This window comes from Triturus cristatus, chromosome 12, assembly GCF_964204655.1.
Source record: "Triturus cristatus chromosome 12, aTriCri1.1, whole genome shotgun sequence".
Classification (NCBI taxonomy): domain Eukaryota; kingdom Metazoa; phylum Chordata; class Amphibia; order Caudata; family Salamandridae; genus Triturus; species Triturus cristatus.
Genome location: NC_140595.1, coordinates 435,704,951 through 435,726,916, shown reverse-complemented (window position 1 = coordinate 435,726,916; position 21,966 = coordinate 435,704,951).

Below are 21,966 nucleotides of genomic sequence, written 5' to 3'. Positions count from 1 at the left end.
ATGCAGACAGTCTCAGTCTGCAGTATTTGGCCGATCACGAGCGGTGTCTCCATCCAGAGGTAGTCCTTCACATATTCAGTATGTGGGGGTTTCCTAGGTCGGACCTATTTGCCACTCACAAAAACATGCACTGCCTGGTATCCAATGTGGGGAGCGTTGGGGCACATTTCAATTAGATTGGGGCTAAGAGCTTCTTTAAGTGTTCCTGCCCATACCCTTGATTCCTCGAGTTCTGTGGAAGATTCTCCAAGACCGGGCCCAAGTCATATTGATCACGACCTGGATTGGCCGCAAAGGGTGTGGTACACAGACCTTCTTTACCTCTCATATCACCCTCCGCTTTGTCTACCTCTCTGGGTAGACCTCCTCTCGCAGTCAAAGGGGTAGGTTCTTCACTCCCACCTCCAGATCCTGCACCTTCATGACTGGAGAGTGAACGGGGCAACCTGAGCTCTTTCTCTCTCCCACCGGATGTGGTGGATGTAATTTTATTGTCCAGAAGACACTTCACCAAATCGGTCTATTCTGGTAGGTGAGCCAGGTTTGTTAAATGGTGTGGATTTATTGATCCCTTATGGGCCCTTTTGTCTGATATTCTGGGTGCCTCTCTTTCCCTAGCACTACAGGGTTGTGCAGTAGCTACTGTTAAGGCCTACTTGTCTGCCTTATCAGCTTTTCTCGGTTTTCTAGATCAGCCCTCGTTGTTTATCCCAAAGTCATCAGATTCATTAAGGGTCTCACAAATAAGTTCTCCCACTCCCCTATCATGCCTCAGTGGGATTTAAATTTGGTTCTCACTTTCTTAATGGGTTCCCCCTTTGAACCTTTACATAGTTGTCCCTTAAGGTTAATTGCAACCAGAAATGACATCTTAAATGCTATCACTTCCGCTAGGATGGTGAGTTGCAAGCTCTTGACTCCAATCCTCCATTTACATCATTCCATGCAGATAAGATGGTTCTTATGACCAGAGCTGCTTTCCTGCTAAGGTCATCACTCTTTTCCACCTAGGGCAATCCATCACTTTACCTACTTCCTACCCTCCCCCTCATCCTTCTAAGGAGGGGGGACTTTATCGCCTAGACTCTAAGAGGGTGGTCTGCTCCTCCCTGGATAGAATGAAGGACTACAGTTTGGACGAACAACTCTTCCTTGGATATGTGAGCAAGATGAAGGGCAAGGCTGTCCACAACAGAACACTGTCCAGGTGGATCACCACCTGTACCAAGATCTGCTACGCCTAAGCCAAGAAAGAGCCTCCTGAAGGTATTCAAGCTCAATCTACTAGAGCTAAGTCTTCAAATTCGACTTAAGCTGGAGGTGTCCCTGTGGCAGACATCTGCAAGGTGGTAACTTGGGCCTCCCTCCAGACTTTTGCAAATCACTATTGCTTAGATTCGGAGGTGAAGAGGGACGGCCATTTTGCACGTTCTGTGCTGCAGGATTTTTTAGTATAGGTAGGCAGGCAACCTCCCCCGGGAGCAGGATTGTTTGGGGATTCAATTGAAACGGTGAGGAATCCACAGGCAGATGTATCCATCAGAGGAACAAGTTACTTACCTTTGGTAATGCTTTTTCTGGTGGACACAGTATCTGCCTGTGGATTCCTCACTTACCCACCCGCCTTCCCGGCGCCTGCCTGTTTATACTGAAAAAAATAATCAATGTGTATTTTATGTGATTTGTTGTGAAATTATCATGTGTTGCATGTTCTGGTTTTGGGCTATGTTTCTATACTGTGTATACTCGTGAAAATGTTGTTGCTTCACCTGTTCGCCTCGAAGGCATGGGAAAAAATGGGTGGAACAGACGTGGGCACACCGACGTGGTCTTCTTCAGGCTCTGATGACATCACGTGGATTTGCGTTTAGAGCTGTTCCATTGTGACGCCCTCGTTGATGTGGGAGAGCTATGGAGAAAAATTTCTATGGAAAGTTCACATTGTGGATTCCTCACATTTTGAATTACCCCGTCAGATACTGTATCCACCAGAAAAAGCATTTTCTAAGGTAAGTAACTTGTTTGTTTGAATGTAAGGATGACAGGATACTGTATGCTTTAACAAATGCCAAAAAGCCTGTACACGCGTACTCAATGCCTTTTTATGGGCCTGCCTATGTTTGCAGAGCATGCAGGACTGTCTTTTATATCCTTGTTTGATTTGAATTGGTTTTTATTTCATAGAGCGCTTGAATGCCCTCAGGTGTCTTGGTGCTAAATCTGTAATAAGGAAAGACTTGCTCAACTAGTTGCTGAATAGCCAGGTTTTGAGAGATTTCCTTAAGGACAAGAGATTGGCACTGATTCAGAGGTAGCACATTCCACAGCTTAACAGTTCCCTGAATAAAACGTCTACCTCCTAAAAAGGCTCGTTTAATCGTAGGGATCAACAGATGTTTAGAAGTGGAAGATCTAAGCTTTCTTGGCAGGGAGTAGCAGATAAATCTTGCCTGCAAAATACTTGGACCAACATTGTTCAGTCCCTTAAAGACAAAGAAAATAATCAAATTCAAGGCATTGTGCATTATGTGTGACCAGTGCAGTTTAACCAATGCCTGAGAGGTAGATTGATGCTTGGGAGGGCAGACTGTGTCCCTTTAGGTTTCTGTAATAGCTTTTGATTTGATCCATAGTGAGGCTGACTATATAATGCAATGCACTTGCTAAGGTCTGTCTATCACCATGTGTAACTATAAAAATCTTCAAGCAAGCTGTGGGCTGCTTCGGTTGCTATTCTGAAGGAGACAAATCTAAAAGGGATGTATTTAGTAATCCAGGTTGAGGTTTAATATTACTGTGGCCCTGGACAACAGGCATAAACAACTACAATTGACAAAATATCTGACTGTTCTAGTGGCCAAAGGAAAAAAATCTCATAAAAAATGAATTTACTTAAACAGTGTTAATTCTGAACATCTGGAGTGGTTGCGGTCCACCTACTAATTGCTTCTCACAGGCCAAGACTTGAGCCCCCACAGACTGTTTACTTCCTACCATTATTCTCAAATTTTAATGTCTACAGCCGTTGCTGGGGTGGGAATCCTTCTACAGCCTACAAGTGCCAATTGTCAAGTAAAATAATTTTCCAAAACAATCAACAGGTTCTGCATTAGCAGATATGGTAGAGAGGCGAAAGCTAAATCTGAATACATGGAGATAGCTGTATTGGTATCAATGGGTGTTGTGGCACCCTTACAAACATAGATTTGTTTGCTATATGGCATTAGTCCATGTAGGATTATGTACTAGGTGTCAAAATTTACAGCTCCTTTCTATGATACGTATTGATTACCTGAAGACTAATTAGTGCTGCTGATGCTTTTGGATAGGCGGGCTTCTTGATTTCACCCAAGTGAGACATTAAAATTACGTGGGAGGTGGGTGTGCTTGAATGTAGCAACTTGCTACTGTAGAGCTTTGAAACATGAGAACCTTTGACTGGTGACTGCAAAATTAGCAGTGTAGTGGGTGCGCTTGCCAGTATGTAGGCTGCCAGAGGCTGAAGACTGAGTGTGTGCATATGAACACATATTGTTTCTTTCTCACTGTTATGGCCCTTGAACTCTCAGAGAAGCTCAGATATAGTGCAGCACTATTTATTTATTTTTAACTGCTTTTAATGATTTTAGAATGAGTTTTAATGTACGTGTTTTTTTAACCATGTGGATTTTGCACAGTTTATCTCCTATTATCTACTTTAATAAGATCGAATAAAGATTTCTTGATTGATAGTACAGCACCAGAAAATGTCTAAGTGATAAAAAACTTGAAATAAAGAAAGATAGATAAACAGAAAAAGAATGTCACACCTAACAAATAGGACACTAGCAGATAGGTAACACAATCAACACTGTAGGAAAGAAATAGAAGTCTCAGCACAGCATTCAGCCGTCCACCTAGAAAGGTTTGAGGAAAAGTCCACAACCTTTTACTAAAGGAGCAATCAGTAAAGACAGAGCACTGCATAAAGGTAACCAAAACTAGTTAGCACTAACTTTGATTTGATTGAAAATATGGAAGTTCCTACTAATCCTGCCCCTGCAATGCTCAGTTTTAGGTAAAGAACAAGTTACTTAACTTCGGAAACGATTTTTCTGGTGAATACAGTATCTGCCTGCGGACTCCTCACCTTTGAATTACCCCTGCGTCGGCATCCCACTGAAACTTTTTTCTAGCTTTCCCACGTCAACGAGGAAGTCACAATGACGTGGCTCTACTCCGTGACTCCGTATGACGTCATCGGAGCCATAAGAAGACCTTGTCGACAACATAACGGAGGTATAAACACCATACAATATATAAATCTATATATATATATACACATACACTTGAAAACACACACAATATAGTGAAAGAGGAAAAGCTAAATCAACAAAGCATTTCCTAACCACCAACAGTATGGCAAGCAAAGGACATAGGAAAACAACCATGTCAAATAGCACAAGTGTCTCCTGGATGATAAAATACTATCCACCATATCCGGTGGGAGAGAGAATGAACTCAGATTGCCCCATTCAATCTCTAGGCATGAAGGTGCAAACTCTGGGGCAGGTTCTACACCCCCTCCTCCAGTGACTGTGAGAGGAGATCTGCCCAGAGAGGGAGACAGAGCGGAGGGTGTGATAAGCGGTGAAGAAGGTCTGTGTATCACACCCTCCTTAGCCAATCCGGGGTGATCAACAAAATTTGGGCCTGGTCTTGGCGAATCTTCCACATTCCTATCCTGAAGTATCTTTGTTTTATGGTGGGGTCTCAACCAGTTTGCGGTCCATCCGTTCGTTTTTTCTTTCGCACCTCAGGTCGTCACAAAGGTGATGGTGATAGTGGTGGCTGGACATGGTGGTGATAGTGGAGATGATGGACAGAGCGCTGAATCTTTTCAGACACTCACCCCCAGTCACAGATCTAGGTTGACTATCATCGTTCTTTAGCTCACTTTGCCACCCCAGTTCAGACACAGCTATATGCAAATCATACTTGACTCTGTGCCTCATGGGAACATTCCAGCCTGAACTGCCAAGCCATGTTTTCCCTGGACCGGTAACAAGCATCCTGGGACCGGTTTCAGGTGGCGAAGTGAGCTAAAGAATGATGATGGATTCAAACCAGATCTGTGACTGGGGGTGATTGTCTTAAAAGTTTCAGTGCTCCGTCCATCATCTCCTTGAGTTTGCTTTGTTCGCCCTAATTTGTCAGGGTATGCCCACACGTGGGTCCCTTGCTCACTTTGCCACTGGATTCAAGTTAGCCTGGCTGATGAGGGCTGTTAACCTGAAACCGTTCCCAGGATGCTTGTTTCCAGTCCAGGGAAGACATGGCTTGGCAGTTCGGGCTGGATTGTTCCCATGAGGCACAGGGTCAAGACTGATTTGCATATAGCTGTGTTCTTAAAGGGGTGGTGAGCTAAATAACGATGATGGATTTAACACAGATCTGTGACTTGGGGTGAGTGTCTGAAACGTTTCAGCGCTCCCTCAATCATCTCCTTGTGTTTGAATCTTCCTCAGAACCTGAGGAATCAAGGGTATGGGAGGAAGCGTGCAAAGAAGCTGCAAACCCGATTCCAACTGAAACTCGTCCCACAACGCTCCCCGCATGAGAAACTGGAGACTGCAGAACGACGGGCAGTGCAAGTTTTCTTGAGTGGCAAAAAGGTCCAACCAAGAAAAGGGATCAGGGAGAGCATTCCTGACCCCTTTCCTGCTCTAGAACCACTTCTATCGCACCTTTCTGAAGTAAAGCAAGAAACTCCTGCTGCAAAAGCAGCAAATGGTCCTCCGAACACCAGCCTTGGCGAGGAGGGTAGGGAGGTGGAAACTCTCGGATGGGTAGGGCATGCCAATTTTCCACAAGATTCAAAACCCAAAGGTTTGAAGGGATACATTTCCATTCTTGTAGAAAATTGGACACCTGACCCCCTACAGGACCAACATACTCCAAGATGGGGGGATCTAGAGCTGCTTTCCCTTAGAACGAGCGGTGGAGGCACGGGAGGAAGAAGGCGAGGAGGAGAGTTGCCGGGAGGACCCCACAGACTACCTCTACCCTTTCTTCTGTACAACTTGTACGGAGGGTTCTGCTGCTGTTACAGAGGCTGCCAGCAGCCCCAAAAGAAAGCGGTCTAACCAACACCAAGATACCTTTTATAACCATAACCTCTAGTTTGGGACAGCAGGCCCAAGGACTTTACAGTAGCTCTACAGTCTTTGAAACTTTGCAGTGCAGAATCCGCCTTTTCACCAAAAAGTCTGGATCCAACAAATGGTAGATTAAAAAGAGTAGCTTCCACATCTGGAGAAAACCCCTAAGATCTGAGCCAGGCATGCCTCCTGGTAGCAACAGAGGAACTCATCAACCAGGCCACCGAAGCCCCAGTATCCAGGCCAGACTGAATAACCTGACGGGCTGCAGCCTGCATATCCGGCAAAACCTCCAAAAAGGAGCCACGATCATTGTCCGGTAACTTAGGAACTAACTGCTTGGCCGAGTCCATTAAGGTATGGATGTACCTCCCCAACAAGCATGTGGCATTAGTAGAATTTAACGCCATACTTTAAGAAGAGAAAACCTTCTTGGCCGATTGCTCCAATTTTTTAGAGCCTCTGTCTCACAGAGTTGTAGAGAACCACCCAGCTGTATGTTTAGAACAAGAAGCCTGCACTACCAAACTTTCTGGCAAAGGATGGGCAGTTAGAAAGGCAGGATCATTAGGAGCAGGTCTGTACCTTCTTGTCACAGTAAATGAAACAGCAGGAGCAGATAAGGGCTTCCACCATACCTCCAGAATTGGCTTTGTCAATCCATCATTAAAAGGCAAAAGAGGTTCAACCACAGAAGATGGAGAATGCAACACCTCAGTGAGAATATTTGGCCTGAAGCCAGCTGTGGGCAATTGAAGGTCCAAAAGTTCAGCAGCCTTTTTGATGACAGCATGGTATGGTGCAACATCCTGAGAAAGTAAGGCCTTTGGAGAAAAGAGCTCCCACTCGGGGAAGTGTCTAAAACACTGGCCTCTCGAAGGCCCTCGAACTCCTCAAAAGAGTCGTTGATCTCCCCTTCCTCTGACTCATCCTGCTGGCATTCATCTTCCTCCAGCAGTCTTTGGGCTTCCCTCCTTGAACGCATCTTTGGAATCGGCATTGGCAGTTCCAGACGTGGTGCTGGTGTTGAAGGAGGACCCTCCGAAGTGGGTAATGGCTCCGCTCAAAGTCAAGAGGATGAGGGGCCGGAGACTGTGAAATCGGCATTGAAAATCTGAGACAGAAACTGCCAGGACAACGCCGTTAGCATAAAGGGCACGAAGGGTGCCTGGGCATGATCCCGAGGAATGCCGAAATAAAAGCAAGCGGACCCATGGGGCCAGACAGCGTACGGGTAGGGTAGACTGCCCGGGCAAACATGCCATACAACGCATAAGAAAAATGCAACCGATCCACCACAGGCCCAGGAAAGGGTAGATAATTAGCCGAGTCTGAATCCACTTGAGGCTGAGTTGAAGGCTGAGGCTCCGGTGCCTGGGATGCCAGATCCGGAACTGGCAAGGCCACAGGAACAGGAGAAGACTCTCTGGGCTCCGAAGGATCCATTGGTGCCGGAGAAACCCTGGGCTCCAGAGAATGCATTGGAGTGCGAGTTGCAGTTGCTTGAGGAGAAGGAGAAGGCAACGGCGAGACAACATCCTTAGAATGACATCACGGAGCAATAGAAGGCAACCTCGAAGCCTTACCCTTTGAAGATGGACATCGAGAAACATGCCTTCTCTTCTTCTTGTGTTTTTTCGACTTCAAAGTATGCCAGGTCGCCTACTTCAATTTTGACCTCTTACGACCCATCTTCTCCTTTCTTGCTTTAGCCATGAAGAGCTTCGCTTCACGCTCCTTCTTTGCTTTCGGATTTATCTTCCGACAGCTGGAACAGCACCCGGTGACATGGTGCGACGAGAGACACCAGAGACCGTCATCATGGGGGATCCGTGATGGATATTTGTTCCCCACACTCCCTACAAGGCTTAAATCCAGACTTCTTCAAAGTAGCCATTAGCACTGCTACTCCAAGAGACAAGAAGAAACAAAGTAGTAATGATACCAATTGAAGAGTCCCAGAAAACCATTCCACGTCGAAAGTGGAGTAAAAAGGGAACCGACGTCAGCACACTGACGAGGTCTTCTTATGGCTCTGATGACATCATACGGAGTCACAAGCGGAGCCGTGCCATTGTGAAGTTTCTCATCGATGTGGAAGAACTAGAAAAAAGTTTCTGTGGAATGCTGGCACAGGCATCATTCAAAAGGTGAGGAATCCACAGGCAGATGTATCCATCAGAAATCTCCCTGTACAATTCATTTTACTTACATAGTATTGTTAGAAGAAACATTTTCTGGATCGAGTCTGACACTTGGGAAATTGAAATTTAAGGAATCTGGGACAAGATCATCTCTTAACCAGATAAGGCGTTATCGGAGGTAAGTAACTGTTCATTACAGATTTATAAAAATCGTTTTTTTGTTGTAATTTATTAGTTTGAAAATATTCAAATCCTAATAACGGTATATTCACTAATAATTGAATTTTTCCGGGTTACAATAGAGAAGACTAATTGCCCGACGAAATCTAGCCCCCACGCCAAAGTTTGCCAAGGCCTCCGACAGGTACAACCAATTAACTCTGTCGAAGGCCTTGGTGGCATCCAGCGTGAGAACCGCCAAGGGTAAAGACCTCAAACATGCCATGTCAATTGACCCAAACAAGTCATACGTCAATTCAAAGAGCTGTCGTCCCTTAATAAATCCCTTCTGGTCAGTATGTAGGGTGGAGGGAGCAACCAAGGACAGTCTCTTTACAAGAAGGGAGGCAAAGATCTTATAGACCAATTTCTGTATTGAATGGAGACTATAAGAACCACAGGCAGTTGGAGACTTCCCTGGTTTCAAGATAACGGTTATGGATGCGCTATCCCATGATGTTGGTGGTCGAACTCCGTCCATCAAGATCTGATTAAACAATACAGCCAGAAAGGGAACAAGTTCCTGCTCCAATGATTTGTATATTTCAGTAGGCAGTCCATCAGGCCCAGACGCCTTGCCCTTCCTGGCATCCTGGATGGCTTCCCTTACCTCCTCTTCCGAAATTTTACTATCTAACGTTCCTGACTGGTCAACTGAAAGTTTTGGTAGGTCTACTTTCCCAAGCCAGTCATTGATCTTAATAATATCCACATTCTTATCTTCATGATAGATGTCTTGATAGTAATCTTTGAATGCTGCTCTAATGTCTGCATCAGAGGAGAGAGGAACGTTATTGACATGGATCTGGTTAATGTTGTTACGAACCTGATCAGTTTTTACTTTCCATGCCAATAACTTACCAGCACACTCTCCATACTGAAAGTGTGCGATTTTACTGGCCTCCCATCTTTCCTGAAGCCGCCGGTTAAGGATCGAGGTCAATTCAGCCCTTAGGCTCAATAATTTAGCCCGTATAGGTGTTAAGACATCATCTGTGGAATCCAAGTTGTCATCGATTTCAGCCTGCGTTTTAATCAAATTTGCCTCAACTAAGGCAATAGCCTCTCTGTATTCCCTCCGTCTCTATGAGGTCTTAGTTGTGATGAGACCCCTCAGAAAGGCTTTGAGTGAGTCCCAAACCACACCAGATTCTGTAGAACCCACATTCACCTCTAAAAAAGATCCCACTTCAGTTTTTAAAAAAGTAACATCTTCCGGGTGAGAGAGCAAAGAACGGTCAAAAGACCAAGTCCTTACTACATCAAAAGTAGGAACCATAAGTTCCAAAAACACAGCAGAATGGTCGGATAGATGTAACGGGAGATAGTGAATATCCTTAACAGCGTCCGATAAACTATGGCTAATTAATATAAAATCTATCCTAGATTGATGATTATATTTATAATTTCTAAAGGACACCCCCTGTTGCTGCCCAGCCCTTAAGCTCCAGATGTCGACATATCCGTATTGTTTCATTTCATTCAACAGAAAAGATCTTGATTTAGAAGGGACACGGGATCTACTATTATTAGATTTATCCAGGACTGGATCTAGAACGATGTTAAAATCTCCAGCTAATATAACTGGTTCCGGGAAGGACAGAAAATGAGAAAAAAACACTTCCAAATATGTAGGGTCATCCACATTAGGACCATAGTATCCAACCACAGTGAACGAAGCACCCAAAATTATCAGAGGCAATAACCCATCTTCCCGCAGGGTCAGCTTTAAAATCTAATACCCTGGCTCTAAGCTGCTTTTCAAAAATCAAAGACACACCACGGGAGGTCATAGACTGAGATGTCGATAATATAAAATCAATCCATTTATTCCCTTTTACCAGGGTATCGATTTCAGACTGTATCAAATGTGTCTCCTGAAGAATGATGACCTGGGCATCGGAATCCTGGAGATATTGCATCAATGTCTTAGCCCTAGGTTTGGTTCGGAGCCCATTAATGTTCCAAGACATAATTTTTAAACTAGCCATCTCCACTAAGCCAAAACACTGTCAGCCCCATCTTTATAACAGAACCAATCAAAGATTGACCCACCTCCACAAGGAAAAGAAACTCGCAGCAAAATAAAAAAATCAACAGAATCAGCAAGCAAAAAGAATACAACAAAATGACTGATGAGGAATTTTTTAAGTTTGCACGTGAACCCCACCCCACCCCACCCTCACTCCCCCATAGAGAATCCACGATGTACCTAACCGGATCAAGTCCAGTAATGGCACCCCAACCTCATTTGAAATCTCGAGGGGTACCAGACAGGGCTGCCCTCTCTTCCCGCTCTTGTTCGACTTATATGCTCAACCTTTTGCTCAGAACTTGAGGGATAGTGTTAACATCAAGGCGTTTGAGTGCGGGGGCTGGGAGAGAAAGGTGGCCCTTTATGCCGACGATATTCTTATATTTACCTGTGATCCTCATGAGGCTCTCCCAGTAATATTCGAGTTGGCTTCAGAATTTGGGATGGTCTCCGGATACGAAAATAATACCTTAAAAACTGAGATGATGACCTGGAATATTGATCAAAGCATCTTTGTTTCTGAAACCCGGCCAGCAAATCGTATGAGATATTTAGGTCTGGATATTGTAGCTGATCTTGATCAGACTACTACTATTAACTTTGCAAGGGTTGCAAAGGAGTGTCCTAAGTTGTTCCAGACCTGGGCCCATCTCCCACTTTCTCTATTGGGTAGGATCAGCCTAATTAAAATGTCTATTTTGCCTAAGGTTACTTTTATATTTAATACGATACCTTTATATTGTGATCCCACCTCTATTAGGAAATTGAAGTCTGATATCAGTACCTTTATTTGGAATAAACATCTCCCAAGAATCTCCTGGAAAAAAATCAGGAGGCGGAGGGAAAAAGGAGGGCTTGCTGCACCTGATCTCCAGGCTTATGCCTGGGCTTTCCAGCTATCACATGCCAGGATCCTACTAAAGAGGCCAGTGGGGCAGGGAGTGTGGTCTCTTTATTCAAAGTTATTGGATGTGGAAGGTGTAAGTCAGTCAGGGTTCCTTTTTAAGTTTGGGAACCCCAAGTTCTTCAAAAAAATTAAACTGAAAATCCTAAAGGGTATGGCAAGAATATGGGCTCAGATGTCTAAAGTAATTTAAAGTGGGGTACTATGGAAGCAGGACACCGCTGTGGGACCTACCTGATGGGCCATCATGGTTGGGAGATGCATTAGCTATACCTATGAGAGAGGCCGGCTTGGAGGAGTGGGGTAACCTATTTGTTGACGGGGATTTGTTACCCTGGGAGTGTCTCTGCACAAAGATCGGCCCACACTTCTCTAGGCTTAAGTATCTTCAAATGTCAAGCTGGGCTCGGGAATATTCCGTTCAACCACCATATAGTTCTAAATTTCCCTTGGGTGTATATAGTTATCTTATAACGCTTTTGCTAGATAAGCCGCCTGCCAAGAAGGAAATTTCATTATGGTATAATTTAATCTTAGAGGAAATGGACGGAATTTTTTCACTCCCAGACGACCTTTGGTCCCTACATGTCATCAATTCCGACTTGCAACATCTTTGGAACTCATCTTGCATGATGATGTGGGATATTGTTAAACCTGCATGGTTACGCAGGAATCATTTTTTCACGATTCAGCGAGCATACTACTCACCCCTTCGTCTATCTAAATTTACTGAGGGGAGTAGTGTGGCCTGTGCGAAGTGTGGTTTGGTGGCTGCCTCTGACATTCATATGTTTTTTGAGTGCCCGCATTTGGCCCAATTCTGGGAAGCTATCAGTAAGACCCTTTCACTATCTCTTGGAGTCAACATTTCCTTGGATTTAACATCAGTAATTTTTGGTTGCTACCAAGGGGTTCCCTCCTTGGCAAAAAAGCTTATTTTCTATACCATTCGGCTAGCAAGGAGGGAAATATGTATGAAATGGAAAGACTCTTAATCTCCTTCTATTAACGACTGGTATGCTTCTGCTCTGATGGTTTCTCAGTTGGACTTGGCTAGATCCGGTAATCCAGATACAAGATCTTTCTGGCATCTCCTGAATTGGTCTCATTGAATTGGTCTCATTGAATACCTGGGTTTTTTTTTTGTTTGTTTGTTTTTCTTCCCCAGGTCCAATGATTATGCCATTATCCTCATTCTGGGGGTTTCTTCTCTCACGGTACTAAGTTTAGTGCCGTGACGTGAATTTGGCAATTGCCTGTATGGTTATAAATTAGTGATCATTGCTGGTTGAAAACATTGTTGCTGAGGGGTGAGACTTACGTTCCATTACTGCTCCAACCAGTTCTAGTAACTGAGGCAGCGCAAGGTCTGTACATCTGCAAGATTGTATATTGAAACTTGTATGGCAGATGAGGACAACAAAAAGAAGAGGGAGAAAAAAAGAAAGAAAGGGAAAAAAAAAAATTTGCATTTTCCATCTGTCGAATATACTGAATGACCAACTGTGGCAGTGTTGCAGAGGAGAATTTCTCCTTATTGCGGAGACAAAAAAAACCTCATCCGCATTCTGCATTCCTTCATCAATATATGTAGTAAGTCATTCTCACATTTAATCATTTTGCTCTTCATTAAAAGAAGTCCATAGTATCTGAAGGTCCTCATCAATATTACTACCATCTTGACAGAAATAACTATCATTATAGTGCTCATGATAGCTAATTAAAGACGTTGACTGTCTTCAAGGCTGGCAAACCCTGCTTTAGATACTCGTGCGTACAATAAGCCATCAGAGGAAATTACTGACTTTGAGGCTGGAATTAATTGCTTTAAGTTAGAACGATTGACTTACTTTCCCATTGAGGGAGGCTCATTTAACCAGTTTCCCTCCACTCTGTTTGTGGGACTCTGATATTCAAGATGTATGGTTGTTGAGGATACTCTAGGTTCTTGAAACTCCATTTCACTTTCCAAAGCAGCCCAATGCTATCAATGGTTCAGAATACTTTTCTATTACACCTCCTATTTGCCTTACCGTCATAATTACAGATGGATGTCTGCCCCACAGAGATCTGCCTCAGGATGTCAACAGCCTCCGCACTGAGGGCAGCAGGGGGGGGCAGGGGCTGAGGTCCCTGGCACAAATGAGAGCTGTACCCCGCCACGGGACTGGCCACGGACACTGGGAGCAGATGGGAGGATGGAGATGGGAGCTGTGGTGGTGGTGAACTCTGATGTTGAGGAATCCTTTCCTTTGTCCTCCACCACCAGGGAGTCATCACTAGAGCTTGACTGGTCCTCGGCAGGTCTGCAAATCCATCTGCAGCATCTATCAGTGCAGCTCCCCTCATCCTACCCGCCTGTTGATGCTTCCACGTCCGATTGGCACTGGACCCAGACTGGCGAACAGTTCCCTCTACACCTGTGGCACTGTCTCCTCAGCTGGCCGGTGATGATGCTGTGAACAAAAAAGCAAATGATTCACATAAGTCATCTGTATGTACTTGACACATAGGTAAGATTCAAAGCCTCACCGTTCAACCAACTACAACATTTTGACTTATGCTATCGACTTGACAAACATTACACTTGTCAATCTGCAAGTTAACTATTGCTCCCTCACACGTGGTTATCTGAAACATTGGGGTCATCAACATCAATTGACACAGCCGCATTGGTGACTACTTCACTATGTAGCAGGTGAGGTATTGTCTTTTACACCGGACGGTCTTGTGTCCTGGCATACCTGTCTCATCTCCTACAAGGGAGTATAGAGCTCGCAATGGAAATAGGATTCACACAATTGATTTGAGACATGATATCCATTCCATTCGAAAACTTTATTTCGGCATACTGCCATAAATGCACAATAAAAATATAAAAACATATGTAAAAACAATCGTCACATTTTACAAAGAGCGGAATCTTCATCACAACACCCACAGATAAGATCATTAAAAAAAAAAAAACAGAAGACAGTTAGCATTTTGAGATGATGCATCTATGATGCACTTATGGCTATTCTTTGCACTTTTGCACGTTGAGATGATGGCCAAAGTACAAAAAAGTAACAATAAATGCATAAAAAAAAAAATATTAAAAAAAAGATCCCAGCCTTTCTAAAAGTACAGGCAAATCGTGTTAAAATTGATTGGACAGGAGTAACAGGAGTTAGATCAATAGGCTATAGTTCATTACAAAACAGCTCAGACTATTAAGAGAGCCTTTTTAAGGATCGCATTGCAAGTACACTATATAGAGAACAAAAAGCGGGCTACAGAGAAAACAATGGGTAATTGAGTATCATATTTAAGAATTCTATAAACCTCATTGCACCTCCCAGAGCACAGATTTTTGATAATTTGCTTTAACCAATGGGATCTGGCTCGTTTGTATTCTTGGCAAAAAAATAGAACATGGGGAACTGTTTCTATTGCGATATTACATGCAGGACAGATCTCTATACCAGAGTTTTCCCATTTCTTGGTAAAAGTGCGTAACGGAAGAACCCCATGTCTAAAATGTAAATAGAGTTTCTTAGCTAAAAAGAGTTGTATATCATCCAGAACCAGTTTGATGGAATAGCTTTCCTTTACAGCTAGAAACTCAGAGGTTTAATCAGCCCAGAGTAGGGCTCCTAAGAAGAGCCAAAAGCTTGTATTCTCTATAACTCATTGCCAATTCCTTCTTAGTAATCGACATGGAGCATTCTTCTGGAGCACTCCAAAGAGAAGGGTCTTACATGTATCTTTTACAAATCTGAGCCAGAGAATTTTTTGGGCTCCCGGTAGCCCCATCAATTCTTGCAGTTCCTCCCTAAAATATATTAATTCTGGGGTGCTCCATAGGCGCCGCCAGTATAATATTGGTCTTAGGGAAGCTTCCTCCGCAATGGGTCTTAGACCTAGATCCATACGTAATGGAACTAGAGGAGTACTAGATGGTAACATAATGAGTTGTCTGATGAAACTATTTTAAATACATGTTAGCCTATTTAATGCACAGTGGCCCCATAGCTCTGCCCCGTACAAAGTAGCACTCCTTGCCTGTACTTTGTATAATTCCAGGGCGGGGCTGACCACATGATTCGCAGCACTCCTGTAAAATCTTTGTATACCTCCTGCTACCGGGGTCGGTTTTAGACTGGCTTTCATAAGTTGTACGCCCCAATCAATTCTTTCGGTAAGTGTGATGCCCAAGTAATCAAAGGTATCAACCTTTTCTAAAGCTTGCCCATTTAGGCTGGGATTTAAGTGAGTGGTACTGCCTGTGTTAAAGGCCATATATTTCGTTTTTGGGAGATTAATCTCCAGGCCCCGATGCTTGCAGAAGACACCAAATTTGTCCAACGTCCGCTGTATCCCCATAGGGGACTTGGCAAGCAATAAAGTGTTGTCCGCAAACTTCAGGGCCGGTATTTTTCTACTGGCCAACCTAGGGGCATCAATATTCTTCCCTGCATTAAGGGCGTCCACCAGGCCATTGATATATAAGGAAAAAAAGAGTAGGCACCAGGACACAGCCCTGGGGCACACCCTTATCCACCGGGATAGGAGATGTTAATCCACCTACTTTGCACAAATCCGTTATGACAAAGTTGTTTAAATGCAAGCGTTGGATCAACTGGCAAAGATATTCTGGAGCTCCCATAAGAGAGTTTTCCAGAGCTTATCCCGTGAGGTACAAGGTCGAACGCAGACTTCAGGTCTACAAAAAATGAGTTATAAGCTGCCTCGTTCTATGTTTACTGTTTTCCAGTAAATCATTTGTAGCCTGAAGATCTGATCGATTGTCGACATTCGTTCCCTGAAACCAACTTGGAGAGGGGTGACAACATTAAAATCTTCCATCCAGGCCTGTAGGCGCGCTAGAAGAACATGAGCAAATACTTTTTGGGACACATTTATTAAGCTAATGGGGCGATAGTTAACAGGCAAAAGGGGTGAGCCTTTCTTAAAAATAGGTATTATTTCTGCCCCAGCCCACGAGTGTGGAATTGACATCCCTTGTAGAATTGCGTTAAACAAGACTAGCAAGTAAGGAGCCCATATAGACAGTTCGGAGCGAAAGCGATCGCCCGGAATCTTGTCTAGGCCTGGGGCCTTAGCCGGCGCTATCTTCCCTAATGCCAATATAACCTCTTGCAAAGTTATCAGGGGATGGTCCGGAACACTGGAAATCCTTTGCAGTTGATCGTATGTATTGCTAGCTTCGCCCTCTCTAATTCCTACATATAGGGCTTCAAAATGGGCCTTCCAGGCTCCCTCACTGATATTGGGTTCAAGGGCTGGTTTACCTTCTTTAGAGCCCTGATTGATAAGGTTCCAAATGGTGCGCATATCACACAACTTTAGGGCAGTTCTAATTTCATCACACATTTGGGATGCTCACTCACTTTTGGCCTTCATCAACACTAGTTTATATTTAACCCTTTCTTCTCTGATCTTTGACCTCTCACTCTGTTTGATGGAATAAATGAGGTTAGTTCTGGCTTTACGACAGTTTGAATTATACCAGCCGTGCCGTGGCTTAATCACACCCTTTACTTTGCTTTCTCTGTGGAAAAATACTGTCACAGAGTTGGCAAGATATTGGTGGTTGCTTTCCAGGACTTCAAGAATCTCCTTAATATCACCAGCTTGGCCGGCAAACTTCAAATACGGGATAATTTTCTGATAGAGTACTGCCAAGTTATCTTGGGATTTAACAAATTCACACCACCGGACTCTTCTACCCGCATTAACCTGTATCAGTCCCTGGTCTTTGAGTAAGCTATTTTCCTGCGCACTCTTAACAGAAGGCAATAAAAATTCTAAAGAAAGGGCATTATGATCACTATCAATGCGAGGGATAATTTTAAAATCACACACTCTATATAATGGTCTCTACAAGCTCTTGGAATAATCAATAAAAGAGGTATGCCCAGGTCTGTTAAATGTGCAAACCCCTGGGTTGTCTGATTTGGTCCTACCATTACATGCTCTTAAGGAAAAATTAAAAATAAGGGTGGTTAGTTGCAAGGCTCATGGAGTCCAAATGTCAGCAGATGGTAAACTTGACTCGGGAATGGACCAATGCCGGTCCTACTCTTCAAATGTGCCCATGTCAAGTCCATTTAGGGGTTCAAAGTGGCAATTCATATCACCTCAATATCCATTCTGCACTCCCTAGTCATCAAATTGGGTAACATTGGCTCCAATGTCACAGGTCAAATGACATCCTTGTCCAACTTTAAGCTGGCGTACTCACTGCATGAGTCATTTCACAAAGACGACAGTAATTGGGCTAATTTGTCATGACACATAGGTACTCTACTGTCAGGTCACACATCTGACTGATTGAGGACTCACCAAGGTAGTAGGCATAGCTAGGTTGAGAGGCACATGGCCCACTGTCTTGCGTCGCCTATGTACAGTGTCATAAGAATGAATCTGAATGTTGTGCACTTTGTAAACAGCCAACCAAAAACAGATGTGAACAATGGTCTACACACTTCCAAGTCCGATGACTGCATCTTCACAATGCTTCTGGTGGAACACCATGCCAATGGTCCGTCTGGGTGCTCTGTCTGTCAGGCTATCAGTAAAGAACCTCCACTCTTCATGAGTCCAGTCAACACGGTGTTTCAATCCTGGCTTGACTGCCGAGGTGTGTGGCCCAAGTCTGAATGTCACAAACTCTCATTAGACATATTGCACACTTCCTACAGCTTACATTGGTCTTCTTTCCCATCTTATTTTGTTGAATCTCTTCAGAACTATGCATATTTCACAACTCTCAGGCTGACAGTAATGCATCATACACAGGCTTGACAAAGCTCCAAGTATGTATAGTCAACAGTAGATACTCACATGGCTACTGTTGTGAATGTTTATCTAACATCAGACCTCACTATTTCAGCCAAGTTTCAAGCAGTGACCACCTGTGTTTGTCAGTGAATGGCATGTGTTGTCGCTGTTGGAGTCAGACACATAGACTCACTCCTTTGAATGGATAGCATGGAATCTTCCACACAATCATGTGACAGCCAGTATGACAGATGAGCAGAGTTAGCATACCTGTAATTGGCCCAGGGAATACATTTGATAACAGAGCAGCACAGCAGGGACGAACATTGGCACAATACGCAGGCAAAACTCACCAAGGCCTCAATCTTGATGTCACCTGTTGCAGGGATCTATAGCATGGCGTATTCATACTTGTTTGCTCCAATAATAACATGCCTCACACATTTGTGGAAACCACACTGAGAACAGGTCATACATTAGTCAATGTGCTGGCACATGTTGGGCATTTGCATTACTCAAGAAGCTTACCTCCATGCACATGTTTCTGTGATTTGTGGTGATCACATGAGCAGGGCACTATGGTCACTTCCTTGAACATTACTGACTCACATCTCCCTGTAGAAAGGGGTATAACCGAACAACAATTGATCCCTGTGCATAGGCATCTTACAGAACTGATCTGTGGGTTTGGCTGACTTACAGTACCTTAGCCTGCTGCCCCTTTTACTGGTTGTAACATGCATGTCTAACAAAGGTATGCAGAAAGGCACATACTCACCCCTTCATTGCTGCTGTCTGGCCTTCAACTGCCCATCCAGGTCAGGGAAAACCACTGCTAAGATGGGGAGCATGTGGGGGGGTCACTGTTTGGCACCCGCTCCTCTTGCCAGGATGTGACAGGTCCAGCTGGACCTCTGCGATCTTCTTGGCCCGGCCACGAATGTCCTGCATCCTCTTGCGGCAATGAAGGACTCACCAAATCTCCAACCCCATGGAGCGCACCTTCTTGGCAGTGGTCCTTCAAATCCTGGACTTTTCATGGGGGTGGACCTGTAAGGATAATATGGTGAAAGAACCTTAGTTCATATGCAACATGTTTCTGAGTCAGACACCTGTACACACTGTTAATGCTCAGTTTGGCAACAATTTCTAAGGGCTAGGCATATGGCATTCTCTGCAGTTGTCATGGGTTCAATGATGACTCCGTCCCATGAGAACAGTGATAAGATATTCAGCCCAGTACACACACTTCCACAGCAGTGTACCTGCCAGCAACAGTTATTTACACACTTTTAAGGTCACAGATAATATTTTACATGCATGCCAATGAGATTCCTAATGGTAGTATAGAATGGTGATTGCACAGGTCTGCTGAAAATTGAGTGTGATCATCACTCACCTGATCCTCTGGTTTGCCATAGAGCTGGCTCTACAGTGGCAAGAGGGTGTCCAACAGGGCCTGGTTCTCCTCCTCGCTGAAAGCTGGGTCCCTGTTGTGAGAAGTTAGCCTAGTATATACTGCCTACTACTTAAAGTGGGTACCTTGCACCAGTCCATACAACCCTTATGGTGATTTCAGAGGTCAAAGATAACCTTAGAAAGCTATCCAAGTGGTAGCTGCGGAGAGCAAACTTCAGGCTTAGTCTTGAAGGAATGTTAGGCAGCTTGTTTTACCAGAATGCAACCTTATAGTATTGGTTAAATGAAAGGAGAGCAAAAACCAAGAAATCCCTTTTTAAAGAGATGAATGATATGAATATATCAAATACAAAAATAAATTTTAAAATAGGATCATGTGGCATATGTACTAGGTTCAAAAGATAAGGTGTAGAATAGTTCTACACCTTATCTTTTGAACCTAGTACATATACCACATGATCCTATTAAAAAGGGATTTATTGGTTTTTGTGCTTGATTACCATGTCCCTTTTTATAAATAATAATATACTTTCCTCTTATTGTTAAAGTAAATGAAAGGAGAACCACACAGTACTTTTAAAAATATGTATTCATTAATATAACACTCTCTAATATGACACCGTATCTGCTACACGCAGATAATCACAAAGCACACAATACTGTAGCACAGAAACAGTAGTAAATAGCACTAATACACAGTGGGCTTCAGGGGGAGACCAGACAATATACTAAAATAGTGGTATAAGAACCATGACTCGAGTCAAGACAGTGTCTAGAGGATGTAGAATCACTGGGACCCCATGGAACCACCAAAGGTGAGTAAGCCGGGACCCCACGGAGGACGTGTGCGCCGTACAATTCTATGGGAGAGCTGCTGTTAAATGTTTAAAGTTTAAGGACCCTTCCAAATGGACTTCGAAGAAACTCTGTGGAAGTTAGTAGGTTGTAGAGCTACCTCACCCATGGATACCATAGTACCAGGGTTACCTATCCCAGGGAAGCAAGGTGCATAGGACTGAAGTTGCGTCGGAAACCACCGTCGATCTCTAGAGATCACTTCGAGGAAGAGCCACTTCTGGGAAGGAGAAAAGTATCTGATGGAATCCAAAGGTGGATTATTGTTGAAGAGTACCTGAAAACAGAGGGGACAGGCCACTCAGGAGTGACTAGGGGCTCGGTAGGCTAATGCCCACCAATGTTGGGTTCTTCAGGTGTGTTGAAGGGGTTCTCGACTCTGCAGCCACGGGGACCAGGAGATGTCATGGATGACCAGGAGCCAGATATGAGCTGTCCCTTGATGAATGTCGAGTGCTAGTGGTCAGTGTCTGGCGGGAGGACCAACAAGCCTTGGAAATGGCGACCCGCGCAGAAGGTCAAGAAAGGTTACGGTTCGGACCAGAAAGGGCCAAGGGACTCACCAAAGCAAGGGGAGTCAGTTCAAGCGTTGAGAAACCAGGGGAGCCCAAGAAAGGTGAAGTTAACCCTCAGGAGGACTCACAGGAGTTGCGAGAGGACCTTAAGCACTTTCACGAAGCAGCAGTCTACAGAGCACTTGGTGCAAGGAGGCCAGAATTATTTGTAGGAATGGTGCCAGAGGTTGCGGCTACTAGGAGCCCAGAGCACATGTTTGTGAAATGCCAACAAGCATATGCACTTGCAAATGAAGGCAGTGCACAGGGGTATGGGTATTGCAGCCCCCAAGAGGAATTCTGACCTCAAACTCAGTGATAAGGCAACTTGGACCGCAAGGGATGTAGAAATCCACCTCCAGTGTTGCTGAAACCTTTGGAGTCTGTAGGAGCTATGGGGCAGTAGACCAGTCAATCGAGATGTTGTGCCTTCTGTTGCAGGGGAGTGACTCGTTCACTCCAAGGAAGATGTCTTGGGTTGTCCTTGATGCTCCACAGGTCCTGCATGGAGCCTGTATGGTGCACGGGCACAAACAATGCTTTGGATGGAGTAAGAGATGAAGTCGGGCCCAAACAAAGTCCAGTGAAGTCCAGAGTGTCCAGTGATCACAGTGCCAATAACATAGTCATGGCATTAGGTGAGTTTGTGACCCAGTGTGCAATAAGTGTGATTTCCGACTATTAAAAATGTGTGTGTGAATCATGGTTTAAGCATTTACATTTGAATGATTGGACTGTGACTATATGCACACAAACAAAATATGTGTGCGTTGGGTGTTTTACCTTTGTATCTTTGCTGTCCCTGACTCAAGTGTATGAAGGCCTCATATATGCAACTTCAAAATAGTTCCTGGTTTGTGTATGTGATTGTATGCGTGATGCTGACCTGACAACATGACAGTGTCAATCC